The sequence below is a fragment of the Hippocampus guttulatus genome, chromosome 10 (genome assembly GCF_054856545.1).
Source record: "Hippocampus guttulatus isolate MCC_2025c chromosome 10, RoL_Hgut_1.0, whole genome shotgun sequence".
In the NCBI taxonomy this organism is placed as follows: Eukaryota; Metazoa; Chordata; class Actinopteri; order Syngnathiformes; family Syngnathidae; genus Hippocampus; species Hippocampus guttulatus.
In genome coordinates this window covers 3,081,985-3,099,930 of record NC_141270.1, presented here as the reverse complement: position 1 = coordinate 3,099,930, position 17,946 = coordinate 3,081,985, and the positions used below count along the sequence as shown (strand labels likewise).

The 17,946-nt window shown below is 43.6% G+C and overlaps 1 long non-coding RNA gene across 1 annotated transcript; it reads right to left on the bottom strand.

Annotated features, from left to right (window-relative positions):
* Positions 1 to 210: 210 nt before the first annotated feature.
* Positions 211 to 17,488, bottom strand: LOC147198915 (uncharacterized). The gene is made up of 3 exons (XR_015101953.1): positions 13,379 to 17,488; positions 13,079 to 13,257; positions 211 to 312 (listed from the first exon to the last, which is right to left on the bottom strand). It is a non-coding gene; the product is annotated as an uncharacterized LOC147198915 (long non-coding RNA).
* Between the last annotated feature and the right edge of the window lie 458 nt (positions 17,489 to 17,946).

Sequence of the window (17,946 nt, the reverse complement as noted above, 5' to 3'; positions counted from 1 at the left end):
CTGGACTGTGAGTGGGAGACACCTTACTTAAAACGGAACCTCCAGGAACGTCCATCAAGATCACTTCCATGGACAATACACAGTCATGTACTGTATGCGTGTACTGTATTTATGAGCATCTGAAGCATGACCACATATGTGCGACCAAAGCCAATATGGCTGAGTCAGGCCTCTGGAGATGCAATCAGAGTGAAATCAGAGATTACTCACGGGCATGGCAGCCATGATGAAGATGGAGGTGGACAGCTGTCTCCATATCTTTGAGGCTCTTGGATGAATGGACTGAGATGACCCCAACAGCATGATCATAACCTGGGGAGAGAAGCGATTGTGACTAACTCCTGATCCGGAACCTGGTTTTAAAGATTCTTTCAATTTGTTTTTGTATGCCATAAAACTGGGTCTCTGTTGTGGAAGTGCAAACAAAGCGCGAGTAAAACCAAACATTCAGCCTGAAACGATCACATTTCCACGTGTTGGCGAAACCTGTTAGGCACATGAATACACAGTCACCGCTCTTATTGCCAGATTGCCTCTCGCTGCCTTCAGGGAGGTTTCCCATAAGCGTGAATGACCTCGTCAACTGACTGTCACTGAGTCTGTGAGAAAAAAACAATCCAACAAAACCACAAGGGCGAGTATTCGTCATCCATAATTTTCTTCATTAGCGGGGCCCGTAGTTCAAAGCACACATGGTGAATCAGCATTTAGCTGTGATGCTGAACGTCAATGTGAAAAGCTGCAAACAGAACTTAAGTCAGGACCAAGCGTAAATGATTTTAAATTCAGGTTAAAAACTATACGTCTCCCCTTACGTATAATGAATTGTAAATGCATTGCAAGCTCGGGACATTTGCATCGCGTGTGGATTCCCCATTGGAAGCGAGGATAATCACCAACGGCGGCGGTGGCGAGTTGTTGGAGCACGGGCGTGCACAGGAAAGGCGCCTGCCTCCGTCACACATCTGTAAACATGTGCAGACGAGAGGGCAGCGCTGGGAGATGTTATCAGCGCAGACATTAAGCTGCTGGCAAGATAACCGATGGACACGAAACTGATAACTGGGTCCACATTAAAAGCCAAGCCTCGTCAACCTGCTTCGTAAACAAAAAAATTAAACCAGTCGTCATGATTAGCAATGCCATGAAGGTGCAAAAGAAGAGTCAAGACACAAGACAGACATGCTAACCAATATTTCATCGCTCCCACATTCAATTGGATACGTTTGTTTTTTTTTTAAACAGAATACTCCAGACAGAAGCTTCCTGCTCAAGAGTTCCCACCAAGCACTAATCTACAATGGAACACTAATCTGTGCGAATGGGCGCAAAAGGCGTTGGTGTGGTTCCGAGTCAAGGATAGGTCGAAATAGTCGCGTTTGATCTGGCCGGGAAGGAGGACCACCGTCTTATAAAAGCATTGATAAAGCTATCATGTGTCCAGCACTCCCCAGCAGTGCAGCAAAGCTTTCAAGGTCCGATGACATTGAAAGCCTACAGAAGGTGACAGTGTGATTGAGGCTTCCTGCACACGCTCGTCCGTCTCGTGTTTTCGCGCCGCCTTTACACCCTCACCGCCAATGTCAAACACGAGCCATCGTGTGAAAAGTTCCACATGCAGAGGGAACACCCGGCGACAATAAAGGCCTCCTCTGGCTGTCAGGGAAGCAGATGCTGCAAAGGGTTTGGCTCGGTATTTGCAGCGCTCAAACGTCATACTTTTAACATAAATATATTCATTTTTCAAAGTAATTTTCATTGATTTATCTTGTTAAAAATGGTCAGAGGTGTGACTGTACAATACAAGTCAAATTAAGTACAATAAACTATTTTACATATGTTCAGTGTCTTATTGCATCATCTAAAAAATTGATAACTACTGTAAGAATGAATGATTAAGTCTTAAAATAACCTACTTTACATATTCACACGCAGAAAGCGATGGATGAACATAAATGTTTTGACTTTTTTTTTTTAATATGATCATTTTTTTTAAATTTCAGAAAATAATCAGTTAATTCTAAACAGTAAATCAACGATAAATAATATAATTACAAATGAGAATGAACTGAATTTCATGATTTAAATAAAATATGATTCTATAGACACATTTGCATTTTCTTTTTTTTTTAAATGAATGCTCTGTCCCTGGTCTTTTTTGAAAATCGGTGCCCTTTTGTTTGGAAATGCACTTCACGCCTCTCAGAAACTGGACTTCTTTATCATTAGTCCTCCCTTCGTTTGACAGGCACGCACTCAAAATAAGGGAGATGCAGGGAGCATTTTCCTCCAGTGAAAGTCCTGTCTCAACTGTTGATCACAGTCATTTAGGGAGGGGCTTAATAAATACATGCTCGGGCAGCATGGTGGGATTAGTGGTGAGCTCGCCTGCCTGACAATTCTTGGCTCAGGTCTTCATGCATGGTGGCGTTTAACATATTTTCCCGACGGCCACCCCGCCCCCGGTAACTTACTATGCTTTTTAACAAAAAGTTTTCGTTTTGTTAAAAAGCATTTATTTTTTTTTTTTTACTTCATGAAAGAAAAGTTGTTTTTTTTTCAGTTTCAGTTTTTGTTATTTCGTTAACACCCTTGGGTGACATACGGCAAGATTTGAGGGTAGTGTCATTGCACTCTGAACCCATCGTCTCCAATGTCCAAAGCTTGATTAGCAAACCACTTTTGAGGCCATGACACCGATTTGGGATAATCGGTTGCTTTGTGACTTTCTGCTTGTCTCATCCCAGAGAGAAACGAGTTTTCTCAAAGGCACGGGAAAGAGAAGCTTCAAGACACAAAGCAGAGAAACATCAACCCTAAGACCAATGCCCCGGCCAGACCAAAGCTACAGAGAGAAGAAACAGATCTGAAATTTTGAATCTTAAGGTACTATGGAGTGGTTCACAATGCATGCCCGGACTATACAAATCTTTCCACATCTATGAGGAAAGAGAAATGGAGTCAAAGAGGCAAATTGGAGGGAGCGATGGAAACAAGAATGCGGCAGCATTACGACTTGTGCACATTTCCAAGGCTGGCTGCAGGATTTGCCAGCCAACATCAGCGTGAGACGGCCACAAAAGGCATTCTTCTGCTGTCATCTGATGGTGTGTACGCTGGAATTTTTAAATTGAGCGCAATGCCGTTTGACCGAGGCTTTCTATGGACTCTGGGAGGAGAAGGGATGGGGGTGTGTGGAAAGCCCCACAGCTCGCCAGCCCGCTCCACCCCGCCTATTATGGCGGGCTTGCTCTCAGGGGACCACCCGCCTAAGACGGACACCGGCTCAGATGGCCTCCGTGAGCCTGACGAAGGAATAGAGAATGAGAACACAAGGATTTTTTTTTTAACTGTTGTGATTTCTATCCACTGTAAGTGTAAATAAACAAACACAAAGCCGGTGGCGGGAGTGGGCGGGGGGGCACACTAAACTGGCATATACTTCTTGGCTTGAGCCGTGAGAGAGAAGCTCATTTATTCAAACCACTGCAAGATGAGGACACAACAGAGACACACACACAAGTCATTCTTATATTTTGAAGTTAGAATAACAGTCAGAGGTCATGATGTGAAAACAGCCCACCGCAAGCTCATTTGCGACTGTTACCGGAATCTGAGCATGTTTCGTGGCTGACATTATTTAGATTCATGAAAACAACACAGCGGTGACTTGAGATTTGAGTAATCCGACTTGAGGTTGTTTTTGTCAAAGGCCGTCCGTCCTCGGGGCAATTTTTTTCTGTTTTGTTTTGACTTCAGCGGCAGTTTGGATAAAAGCGAACGATTATTTGAAAAGAGGCTTTAAGATGTTTATAGCCACTCAAAGCTGAAGTTTACTGCAAAACTAAACATAACACAAAGAGAATGAAATCTCGTGCATTTACATAGAACCAAAATAACTTTGTCTTCGGAAAGCGCATTTAGCACTAACATGCGCGGCTCGAAATAAGTGGTTTCATGTTGTAGTTTGCGAGTCAAAATTCGTTTTTTACTTTAACCCCCCGCCCCCAAAATTAATAATGTTTTCCTGGCACTTTGAGCTAAATTAGCAAGACTTTATTCATCCTTCAATTGTTTTGGGAACAAGGTTTGGAACTTTGAGTCAGGTCGAGAGCAATCATGAAAATGACCCATGACAGCGCCACATCAACATGTTTGTACACGCTACGTGCATGCATACATGGAGGCCCATGTAATCGCACAGAGATCCAATCGCACAGATGTTTGCGTCGACGTATAAACAAAGAAAGTTCTTGTCGGCTTTCGTACGGCATCGATAAAATGTGAGCATGTGAACAGGCCTTGTTAAGGGGTGGACCTGTGCAGCCGGCAGAACTTCAGCCAGGGATTGATTGGGTGTCGCGTGTTTTATGAGCATGCACGCACTCCACTTTTTTTTGCATTAGTCACTAACTCATTCTATTTCTGTTTCCCATCAGCCACATCTCGTCTCAATGTGGACTCGCTGATAAAAACAACAAGGATGCCCTTTGTGTCAAGAGAGTAAAACCCGATGTGTGAAAAGAACGCGATCGTGGAGAAAATGCATTGCACCACTTTTCACGTTGAATGTGCCCTAATTGAATTTTCCTATTTGGACTTGCCACGAAAATACCCTGACTGGCCCCTGCACACATAAGCTTCCTCTTCCTTAACATCCGTTTGGAACAATTTATTTAAAAAAAAAAAAAAAGACAGGATGGCGATCAATGATTAAAACGGGAACTGTGAGGGAAAACAACTCAGAATTATACATGCAGTGCGCAGACATCCCAACAACACATTTTTTTTCTGTCATTATATTAGATTTCCTTATATTTTCACAAGACTTTTACTTCTAAGATCACTCCTATGACGACTAATAAAACAAACTAATCATATAAAAATATTATGCATGTTCTGCTCAGAACCATACTCGCATATTAGTGGATTTTGAGTCGAAATTTCAGGGAAAAAAATGTATGAATGAAATTTTAAAAATACAAATAAATAAATAAAATCGGAATTTGCGGAGAAAAAGATGCAATGAAAAAGGAAGAAACTAAAATGAAATGCGTTCAAACCATAAAATACAGAATAACGCTAAGATGACAATGGGAAAAGTCATTTCCACATAACATGGGAAACAAAAAAGAATTACAGAAGAAGAAATTACCTAAATCAAGTTGGAATTAAGAAAAAAGGTTGATTGATGCTACGCTGAGACTGAAAAACATAGAAGATAAAATATCGAGGATCAAGTCAAAGGGGACAAAAAGTATTTACGAAAATAAAGATTAAATTCACACAAGATACGGCAATGGGATTTTCAGAGAAATAAGTTGGATCTTAGGAGATTCAAATTTTGGAAGAATGAAGCTGAAAAAAAAATGCAATTTCGATCATACGACTTTTTTTGCGTTATTATCCTCTGAATTTGTATTGTACTTTTCTTGGTCTGACCCGATGAAACCGTCATAGGATAACAAAGGAAACTTCTTTCGCTGAATATTTTCTCTGGCAATGCAAACCACGCAGAGCCGTCGCGGTGTTTGTCGCTGCCAAAGAGAGACCACAAAGTGTTTTCAAATGTGTGTCATATCTGTCTGCTCCCCCACCGCAAGTCTCGACACCTTGAAAGTGCAGCCATATGGACGTGAAATACAAAAAGCTCACTTTTTGGGCGCTTAGGGACAGTTGATCTTAAATATTAGTGTGTGTAAAAGTGTCACTTATGGGGAACATCGTAGGCGTTACTTTCACGCTAGCCTACAAATGGGAGGATGCTTAACTTTTTCAGGGGACTTGTTTTGACCAAATCCACAGCCGTTACATTGTTTTTCCTCCATAACTGTGGTTCAGGACGGCCCGGTGGTCCAGCGGTTAGAGCGTCAACCTCACAGTGCAGAGGTACCGGGTTCAATTCCAGCTCCGGCCTTCCTGTGTGGCGTTTGCATGCTCTCCCCGGCCTGCGTGGGTTTTCGCCGGTTACTCCGGTTTCCTCCCACATTCCAAAAACATGCATGCCAGGTTGACTGAACACTTGGAATTGTCCCTAAGTGTGAGTGCGAGTCCGGATGGTTGTTTGTCTCTGTGCGCCCTGCGATTGGCTGGCAACCGGTTCAGGGTGTCCCCCGCCTACTGCCCGAAGACAGCTGGGATAGGCTCCGGCACCCCCCGCGTCCTCGAAAAATTGTGTATGATTTAACCTGAAGGGACAGAGAGCTACTAGACGGCACTGCCTCCAATTACAAACAATCCTAAAAACATCCTGATTTGATTGGAAATTCATGACCGGGCATCCGCTAGATCTGGCGGTTCTCTCACCACCCCAACTTGGCCCGATGCATATATCAAAACCACTTTCTTACAACGAGTCACCTTGTAAAAGAAACAGAAACGTGTAATTAAGACTTGGGCAAATGCCAACGCAGAGCAACTTTCCAGCATCACACGGCCTTGTAAACACTGACTGATGAACGTTAACCTCATAAATCTTACCGATAATTACTGTTGTTTGATGAAACGGGAATAGCAGTCTTGACAATTGTGATTTCTGAAGCCCTTGTCGTCTCATCATAGATACCTGAACTGGATTGACTCCAGATGTCCTGACCCAGCTTGTTTTCATACATGACTTTTTTTTTTCCTTTGCCCCAGTAGGCCTCCACACCTTCGAGCCGTTTATTTTTTAGGTGATTCTTGGCGGCGAGTCCAACTCAAGCTGTCAAGTGGTAATGGGAACAAAAAAAATACACCTGATGGGAAAATTGAAGGTATATAAGTGCGAGCGTGCGATCTAAAACGTCGCTCTTCCTCCTTTTGTGCGATCTGGATGGATGGGGGAGGTTTTCCCTTGCTTTGCGCTCAACACATGTTTTGTATCACAGCCATGTATATTAAAGGAGCTTGTCCTAATGTGAATAACATGAACAGATTTGGCTTTGGCCTTACAATAGAATTGGACCTCACACTCGGGCCATTTCACGAGGCACTACTGAAGAATCTGAAAACAAGGCCGCTATGTTGAATCCATACGTGCTATTTTGAGATGAGTCTGGAAAATATTTGATTTGTTTGAACAGATATTGTCGGGAGCGCGTACAGTAATGTGAAGTTCGGGATTACAGTTTGGACTTTTGAGTGGTAGGACCCGAATTTGCAGGTAGGTTTTTGAAGTTCATGCACACTTCAAATCAACAGATTTTTGACTGGATTATTCACACGTGATTTTCACGCGCCCTGAATTTTGCACTTCCGTTGGACTACTATTACCGTTCAGCAATGTGGCCCTCGGCTGCCCGATGTTTACGGCCATTCCAAAGGGGTTATCGGCATTCCAGGAAGTGCGTGCGTAATGAAGGAAGCCTAACGAACAAGATAAACACACCACACCTTGCACTGTCTTGTCCTGTTAGATCCTGTCTCACTGCGTTTGGCAGGCTGCTGCTGCTGCTGCTGCCGTTGCCTCTGGGTCAACAGGAGTGACAGTTGTCCAAACTTGACATAACGGTTGACTTTAGATGCGATGTTGAGCTGGCGTGTGGCTGTGAAAACATTTTTTTTTTTTAGCTGATAGAGAGGCCTGCTTTCTTGGCCTGATGCAAATAGCGAAAACTATTGTAAAACTAACAAAAACAAAAAACTCAGCTCGAACTCCCTATAGGTAGGGCGGCGCCAAAGAACAACTTTTCTAATAGACAGAGAAAGCATGTCTAAATGAGGGGTCTCCACTCACTTCGACTTAGTTCCTTGGTTGAAAGATGCCACAAGATTGGGGGAGTAAAACAACTTTTTTTTTGGTACCTGAAAGTCCATCTGTGAAATAACAAACCCAATGCAACATGTTCTACCGAGGCTGCTACCTTGGGTTCACTCAATGCAGCTATATTGGGACAGTTCACAAAGTTTGCCGATTTTAATCAACATATTGCTGCAAAACTTGAACAAAAGCTACCATTTCTAGCTCGCAATGCTCGCTCGCAGGTTATTTCTGGTTCAGCCCAGGATGTGAAGACGGGCCACAAAGGAAAGAATGTGGTTCCTGTTGTGGTCTTTGAGTGTCCCTGTGGAGGGATGGAGGGACGGGGGAACGGGTGCCAGAACTGGACAGGGTCCGAGAGATTTTATGGGAACAAGGACGGCACCCGAGTGTCGAGATAAGAGTGGCGGGGGAGACTCGGGTTTGATGTCAAGCCTCTCACTGAATCAAAATAGCGAGCGGGAGTCGAGCAGAACCAAAGAAGCCACTAACACGAAACACATGCAACAGAAGCATGCGTGCACGCTACATACAAGTGGCACTCATCTGTCTTCCAAGTTTGGCATTGAGACGTCTTGTGGGAGTGAAGCAGTAACTCCGATAGGATTCTGCAAAGCCAGTTCGGCCGGCGCCAAGCACAATACGCAGCAATTGAAGCAGAATAAAGATAATGAGAGAGGCAACGCATGCCTTTCACTCAAGGAAGTGCACTGCCGGTTTGTCTTTGTGTGTCGCGATAACATTCAAACGTTGTCCAAAAGTGAACACGGAGAGCACATAATATACAATTTTTTTTAACATGTTTTTCAATTCTTCCTCAACCTGCCAACCACAGGCGGATTCTGGTATGTGCAATATGTGTGGCCACACAGCTAAGTGAAATATTTATGAATCAATATCTATTAAAGAAAATAAAAGGGTGCCAAAGGAGGGGTCTCGGCTGTGCCAACTACACATTAGAAGTGACAAAAATGTATCTGGTATCCAGGGGTGAAACCAAAAAAGGATTAGAATCGGAAAATCGTTGTTTTATTTAGAAGGTGTGAGTGGATCCAATCGATCCAACTGTTCCATTTTCTAAAAATCTAAAATCGCAAACTTCTTAGATTTATCCCGATTATTGCTGTGTCTATAACCCAAAACAAAAGTGACAATATATGTTTCTTGCGTTTGGCGAAGTAGTCCTGTGTGGGCCCACTCCAAGGAAAAACGTTCAGTCTCTGGCATACATCAATGCTCCTCAGCAGGAAGCCCTCATCGAGGTGCTGCTGACCGTCTGATATGCAGCAAAATTACATTCAATAAACAAGCGTTTTGAATTCCTCATCTGCGCCCTGCAGTGTTTGCACACCGTGTTGATACTGGGTGATGAGGCTCATGTGTCTTTGTGTGGTTGTGTGTGTGTGTGTGTTTAACTATGCCAGTCAACCATCCTTCAATTACTGAAATGACACACCGCGATGATGCCTGCTAATGTTTAACAAACGCAGGTGACAGCAGAGTTTGTGTGTGCGCGTGTGCGTCTGCCTGCGTGCATTTGACATGTCAACTGCAAACAGGCCTTCTTAATTATCTGTGCACGCACGGGCGCACGCAGAGCTTTCAACAAATATCTATTAGGAAAAAAGGGTGAAGGAACGTGCACTACCATCGACAGCCAGCAGCTGGCGTTATTTTACAAATTGTTTTTACTTCGCAGAGTTGGTGAAAAACGGATTCACACCACAGACAGTATTTTCTTACAAAATCATATTACGGGGCTTTAGATTTCTTTTTAAGGAATAAAAAATTGTTTGGGACTTTTAGTGATGAAAATGAAATATGGGCCAAACCATGTCATGCTTTTAAATTATAATTTAAACTATAATTATTCATGTGACACATTACTTCTGAAATGTTCTGGTAATTATATATATATATATTAAAAGAATATGCTACTTTGCACAGATGTCATATTTATCCACAGAATCTTAAACTCACAGCGCCCTCTTCTGAGGAAAGGCGACAAACACAAAAGTGAGATCCAATCAAAGAGCTACAATACTGTAGCCTAAATTGTGCCTTTACAAACATAATACCTTCTATTTATTTTATTTTTTTACAATATGAGTATTAGTGTGTTTACAATTTGTAGTCCTGCAGGACTACAATGTATCATATGGAGAAATGTTTCGAATATTTGACATATAAAGGGAAATATTTTACATACTGTACGTACAACAGATAAAAAAAAGGTCCTGAAAATGAATGCCACAATAATATTTAAATGTAAGTTAAAAACAACAGAAGACAAAACAGAGAGCTTGACAGCCAGTCAGACAGATCGAAATAAACAACTAGATCTAAAAGGTGCATAGAACTCCCTTGTCTCTGGACTTTACTTCGCCGTTTGCCTTTTAATTGAGCAGTATGTTAAAACTCGCTTGTAATGGATTAATAGTGCAGTGTTGATGGGAGGACAATAGCGCTCCCCCTGCCCCCTGCGCGATTCCTCCCAGAGGTCTGATCGGTTAACCCTAACCCTCTCTGTTTGCTTTCTAAACCAAGGGAGCGGAGTCACTGAGCTGTAAATACACGCTGACCTGAACTAAGACTCTCATCATCGGTAAACTCATTCAACACTGGGAGGGATGGCCTCCATCACTGAGTGGAGATGGAGGTGACGTTCCAGTGTGCGCGCGTGTGTGTGTGTGGTGAAGCGTCAAACGACAGCCTCAATACGATCTCCCCATCAGCCCCAAGCAGGCCAGGAGATTGTCCCCAGGGCCAGAATTTATGGAAATGGCCGTAAGACGTGAAGACCTCAGTAATGGGATGTGTCGATAAAGGACCAGACCACCCCCCCACAATCCCCCAGCCTCTCGCACAACCTATTGTCGCTTACCGAAGGAGACGAGTGGCCCGGCTGTAAGACAACTCACATCTCATTTTCCCCATGAAGCCCTGGCGAGTCAACAACCATAAAGCTTCGATAAATCATCATCGAGGCACACAAAGCGGCAAAAGCGAGAGGGGCATATTCATCAGCACGATGGCAGACTTCATGCTTTTGTGCACTTGAATGGGTCAAATTAGTCCTTTTTTTGGTGAGTGATTTAGGACTTAATTTCCCTAATTATCCTCAGGGGAGTAACAAAGTATATCCATCTATTGAACGAAGGCGCAAAAGCGCATTTTAATGATGCTCCCATATGCGTGATGAAGAACGCATTTTGACAAAGGAAGAATTCAAAAGCAAGACTCAAATGTCTTTTTAATTCTAATAAAGACCCAGTGAACATTCTCTCAGTCAAACCTGGACACTTATTGGAGTAAACTAAAATATATACAGTGCAACCTCGTTTTATGATTGAGTGACCCTACATAGGAGGTACATGTAACGTATGGTAGCGAACTTCACAACAAGCAGCAACAACTATAAAACCCAACATCACACAAAGACAATTACACGTTGCCTATTCAACAAAACCACATCCGGTAACTTTGCCGTGCGCTTGCTAAATATTAACACACAATGCAATAAATAAATAAATAAATAAAAAATAAGATTGACACGCTAATGATACTAGCATCCATGCTGCCTTGGTTCTAATGTTTTAAAATATATGTAATCGGCTAAAATTTTAAAATAAATAAATAAATGCAACTGTGCACTGGACTGTATTTTATGATTTTTTTTAAAAAATTTTCTTTTTTGCTGGCGGGGTGGAAAAATTCTCATAATTTTCTCCAATTCCTCCTGTGAGCGTAATTTTTGTGGGTTAATTTTTTTCTCCACTTCTCCATTGTGAGACAAATAAAGGTTTTCTTATTTTTTTTTTTTAAATCATAAAATTTATTTACAAATACAAGTAAAATAATCCGAATGTTCAGTCAAAATGATTTTTTTGTTGAATTACATTGAGTAAGGACAAAGACTATACTTCCTGGTGTGTAGTGCAAAAAAAAAAAAAAAATCAATGAGGTTAAAGAGAATGGTGGTTGGCTATTAATTTCCTGGAAGGTCCAGTCATATCTTATTAGGAGCCACTAATGAGCAACGGCCCCTTGGGCAGATGAGCCTCTTTTCAACTGGCCAGAATTATTGATGGAGGCCCTTTTCAAGTATTTAGTGAAGAATTCTTAATGTGCATCGACCTCTCCCGAGCTTTACTCGAAGTCTTAACTGAACAGGATAGGAACCCAAATATTAGAAACAGACAGCAGCAACCCAAACAGAGCGTCGTTCACTTTGTAAAGGCAAAAATGTTCAGACAATTCCTGCATAACATCACGAGAGCCACATGAGACACTCTTATTTAAGACTGAGGTACTATCATTGTCAGAGTCATGGGTTGGATCCGAGCCAGGATCATCTTGATATATAGATACAGATCTTGAAGGAAAATGAACAAATCTGGATTAGAAAAAAATATTTTGAGCAATAATGGTCCAAAAGTATCCCGACCTTAAGGGTGACACATACCACTTACAGAAATGCTAAAGCACAATCTTATCTCTATCTCTGACCTTACTTTCCACCATGTGTGCCCAATGCTGCACTGACGAATCAGGAAAAATGTGAAATGGATATAATAGACTGCCCCCTAAAGGTCAAAACTGGAACTTCCCTGCAAATGATTTCCGCATTTAGTTCTAGTTCTCAATAGTCCGTATTAACTTGTGGAGGTGTGCCTAATAGAGTGTCTACTGAGACCTTTAGTCACTGTAAAGTAGCTTTAACGCAAACATCTTCTTTCCTGCTTCTCTACTGGACCTCCCCGCATGACCAGCCGAGAGAGTGCGGGGGTGGGGGGCAGGGGGGGTCCAATGAAAGATGGCGACCCCTCCCACCGGGAACGACGGCGGTCCTACACCGTTTTACTGGCACAGGAGGGCGATAAGTGCTAAAGGAACACAATTATACCGCAATCATTTCTGATTCTCCGCTGGAGTTGTGGGCCGAAACGGCGCAGGGATGAAGGTCACAAGGGGCGCGGGGGGAAAATTTGGAAAATACACTCAACAGTCACTCTATTTGGCTTATTGTAAGACCCGTATCATGCTTTTTTTTTGCCCTTACAAATACATGTGATAATAATCCGTTTTCATTGACCGTGTCAGACAGGAATTAATATAATATATAATATAGTGTCATCATTGTATTTTTTTTAACTGGTTTTGGAGTAAATTTCCTTGGGCGGCTTTTGCTCGTACACGAAAAGCAAACTGATGTCAACGGATCTAAAGCAATTACACACATTGTGTTACGGGATAATTCAAGGCATTTACAACTATTTGGAACAACTATTCCCACACAGTCGGTGGAAATGTCGAGTGAAAATGATTTAAGTCTACCTCTGATATCGGGCCAGCTCTGGAGTCGGTCACGAAGCTTCTCCCCAGGAAGTCTGAGCTGGGATCAGCCGTAATTTTGCTCCCACGGAGGTCACGGTCCTCGTCGAGTTCCCTCAGCTCGGCCTCCATCAGCCGTCGGTCCGTCGAGACATACACTCACACACACGACTGGCGCAGAGCTTGTTGGATGAAAAAGAACAATTAAGGAAGAAATGAGGGAGAATCATCAGGGGAAATAGCTGATGAAGACTTTATTGATTAGGGCAGCTCCACTGATCCACATCTCACTGTAGCAATTACCAGCGGCTGCTGAGGGTGTTGGGGGGGGGGGGGGGGGGGTGCTCATCCACAGGGAGAGCAGTGGGGCGCGCGTGTCACAGTGCAGGGGCCCACTTTGAAAACCATCACGGAAGGGGACAGGAAGTGAACCTGGCAAAGAAAAAGAGCAAAAAATGACAATGAAATTGTTGGGTGTTGAAGTGTTGAAGTAAGCTGAGGAGTTTCACTCAGACAAAAGTAGTGCCTTCCCACCATCTGGTGGCAATTTTGTGCCATGGAAAACGATGACGAAGTGATTTGAGGAACGTGAGTCAGGCAAAAGTAGTACTTTGCCGCCGCCTTGCAACATCCAAAGGCAATTACAATCCTTGGCGTTCACTGTAGAGTGAAGAGTTGGCCCTGACGTCATACCCTTTAAAATTTGAAAATGTGGATGGTGTATGAAACTTCGGGTCAGCAATCATCAAAGGATTAGCTGCTTGTTTTGATTTTTCTTTGGCCCTTTTTCTGGGTGACACTTTTTCCAACTGAAGCAGCAGCCTCAACCAGGAGTCTTTAGAGAAAACTAATTACACAGGAAATGACCTGGAGTGAGTGAAGGTAGACAGATTGTAGGGGTTCCGGTGTATTTATGTACGCTGAGTCTGCATTTACATACATGAGGAACAGAAGGCAGGCAAGAGGACAACCCAGTCTGGACAGCACACTAAATGTAAATTCCTTGTGAATAAAGCAATAAAACGCAAAACGCTGAGAGGACGTGTTGACAGTACGATCGGAACCTCCCCTTCCGTTTGCTCAGGTAAAACAGCAGCGTATTTGTACTGAAGTCTGCCTGCTGTCGCTTTGAAGAACAGAGATGTCGTTGGACGGGACGCTTGCTGGAGGCGAACGCCATGACGGCGATCAATCACACGCCGTTAGCTTTGCGTAGCGGCACTTCCAGAGCCTGAATGTCAAGAAAGGTCGTTGTGGAGGCAACCGGGATGGGATCCAGCATTTTCATCCACAAGATAGCAGGTTCAAAGGTCAAATGGGGCATTTTATTACGAGGTGAGAACCCCAAATTTAACCTGGAGATGGTTGATGGAATGACTGGGGCAGAAAATCATGTTTTCTGCTTGCTCTTGAGTAGATTGATAGGACACTAAAACTACTAAAATAAGCGAAAACGAAAGGCAAAAATGGGATTTTCTTGGATAGGTTTCAAACCCTGCAGAGTTTAAACAGCAGTTCCGTAGCATACACTTTCTCAGTTTGAAACCCTTGTGCACTATTTGGCAAGGGCACAGAAAGTGAGAGAGGGAGAAAAAAAAAGAGCTAACGGTCAATGGAGAAATATAAAGGGACAAACACAATCTGTTGGTGCACAAGCTGGAGATGAATGGAGCTAAATCCTTTCGCCTTCCATCACACCTCTCCACTCCTCTCCAATGATGATAAATACTCCAGCCACTATTTATATTTCCTAATTGTAATTAGCAGGAATTATCAATTACCGTTAGTGCCTAATTGCCCTTCATAAAGACAGCTCCCCAGGTTTAAACGGCTCCATTTAAATAATGTAACTAATAGCTCGCACGCCTTTACATCTTCATTGTTTCCGTGCGCGGGCCCGCGCGACGGCTTCGCTCGTAATTTAGCACTTCGGCGAGAGGAGGAGTGCAGGTGGCACCGCGCGTGTAATTACTGTTAATGAATTATGATGTGACCTTCTCAGAACAATGGCTAATCAATGCTCACGTTGAGTGACAGTACGACCGCTGCAGATGCCAGCCACGCTAGCAAGCAGGCCCAAGTAAAGAAGAAAAAAAAGGGAGAAAAAACCCCCCAAAACACTTCATTTGTACACAAAAGCAACACAAATTGTGAAAAGGGTTACATTACAATGCAAGATTGAAGACACAGCACACTGGAAGAAACAAGTTGACGACTTCGAGCACCACAACCAAAGATTGAGCAGATTGGAATCGCGAGGGTGACAGATAAGTCAACGCTGGAGGATCGCGGTTGTTGATAAGTGGAATGAAGAGGTCACAAAGAGAGTTTGGGGCAAGGTCACAGGCCGTACCGTGGGTAACCAGGAGGATCAGGCGGAGCTTACTGGGAATTCTACAGGATGCCATTGTTGGGTTGCAAGAACAGGGCTTATCTGAGCCCCGTGGCTGAATGATCGGGTAAGGTGCCTCGCTGATTGAAAGGAGAAATTTTTGAAGAGCCAAAAGGGCACTCAATCTTATCATCGACACAGCAGCTAAATGACAACGGCGAAATAAAAATATTTTTGGATGAAAACGTATATATTGGAAACAGTGGGGACTCTAGAATGGAACCCTGAGGGATGCCACACTTGAAGGAGGGGGATTTATGAACAGACATATGTTTTGCAAGAGAAGTGCATCAATGTATCATCGACGCTACGATTATATGAAATCACTCGAAAATACGGCTGCCTGCAACTAATGATTATTTTAACACGTAATCAAGTGAATTAAAAAAAAATCCATACCTTTATTTTAAAAATTACCTCAAATTGCAGAAAATGCACAAAATCTTCGTTTATCTATGGAGCCCTCAATAAACTTAGAGAAACATTGCTGTCATGACTGAGATGTAAAAAAGTTTTGACCCTTCACCGACATGTCCACAGTGTACGAGTAGCGCCGATGACGTCAGTGCGTGAACTGACCTTTACCTTGTTCCGACAGGGGCAAGGCATGACTGACGGTGTCCCTCAGCGTAATTTACCCCCTCCCCACCTCCATCCCTCTCCATTGGCCATGCGATGCAGTTGACCCTCTGTACAAATCACCGCCCAACTTTCCACATCTGCTGCCTGTCAGCATCTGCCAGGCGCACTCACCCGTCTCGCATATAATGAAAAACTCTCATTACTCGCCTCCACCCAACAGGTACACAAACCGTTAGGACAATTACCGGGCAATGCCACTGACCTTGTTGTCTCCGAGAGTCACACCAGCACGTGCACAACAGTGAGTGGCAGGGAGCCTGGTAAATACACCCACAGACGCGGAGATGTGGCCGAACAGCATGTGAAGATGATACGCACAGAATTCAACATGTACGTTTTTCAAAATAGGACAGCCATTCGATCTACAGATGGACTGAAAGGGTTGTTTTTTTTCAGGGCCGAACCGATCATTAGAAATCAAGGAGGCTGATAACCGATATTTGGATCTATATTCACGCCAACACTTCACTATATATACTAACTCCAACATTTACTCATTGGCCGTTAGGTTTTCAATATTATTTGGATGAATGTCTGTTTATCCCTGATCCATTCAACCAAATTTTTGGATTGTCCCCATTAGGTTGGCTGGTGTGTACCGTAGACCAGGGGTCACCAACATGGGGCCCGAGGGCACCAGGTCATCCCCAAGGATTACATGAATAGTAGTAAACAAGCATCAAAAATATGTTTAGAAAGATAAATTAATCTTTGCTTAAAATTCGCTGGTGGCCAATAATGGGTCATTTGAGCCACTTTGCACTAATCAGTGCTCAAGTAGCAGTTTGAAGTTTCAAACAGGAAAATGCAAAACGTTAACGCCAGCAACTTTTAAAGCGAACCGATCAATGAAATGGACATTAAAAAGTAGTTCCTAGACAACATGGACCCGACATAGAACAGAAAGGTGATTGAGTAGCTATAAAGTTTGAACAAGAATCTGGCACAGAGGTTCAAACAGCCCAACTTTGTTGCCCGCAAGTCACTTGCTGCTCCTTTGTTTGCCCCCCAACTTTACAGCGGCGTGCAGGCAGACAACAACGGAGACTGCAGTCTGCGAATACCAGTGCAGCTCATCATACCTCCTCCACCATTCGACAAGTAATCTGACGTTTATCAGGCTAAGGGCAGCCTCCCTGCCAAGTGATGACTTTACGGGTCTTCGGATGGAAGTGTGGCTCGGCGGCTCCCCCGGCGTGTGCGACGTGGGGTCTGCTCCACCCTCTCTGGGGCCACAGGCATCTTCCCGCAGAGCGTGAAGACAACCCGAGGGCCTTTATGTCCTCCTTTGTCCCACTCACACGCACAAACAGATGTCCGGCCATTGGGCTTTCTCGTAGGAAGTTGTAAAGCTCCAGCGTGTGGCCGGCCCCATTCATATGCACGGCACAGAGTGGCGCCTGCGTGCGCGAGTGCCATACACATGCAAATGTTGACAAGCAAGCCCCCCCCCCCCCCCCAACCACCCCGTTGGGGCGGCTTTCACAAATGTTTGACTATGTAACTGAGTCAGAGCTCACCGGTGCACCAGGTTATGACCGGCTCGGGCTGAATGCAGAAAACAACAAAGTGCAGCCAACGCAGGAAGCGGCAGAGGGAAGAATGACAAAGACAGACAGTGTCAACACCTCGCTGACAGAAGAAAGGACCACAATCTGGACCTCACACACTTCAAAAAAAGTAATTGCAGAAATGCGATGCCCGCGAAAAGTGGCGCTCAGCCACATAGTTAGATTATATTCCAGGAAACTCCTTTCAATTCCCTTCCTACGATAATGTGCCAAGTCACAGGCAGCACATAATGAACGATTGTACATCAACAGAATCATTGATTTAT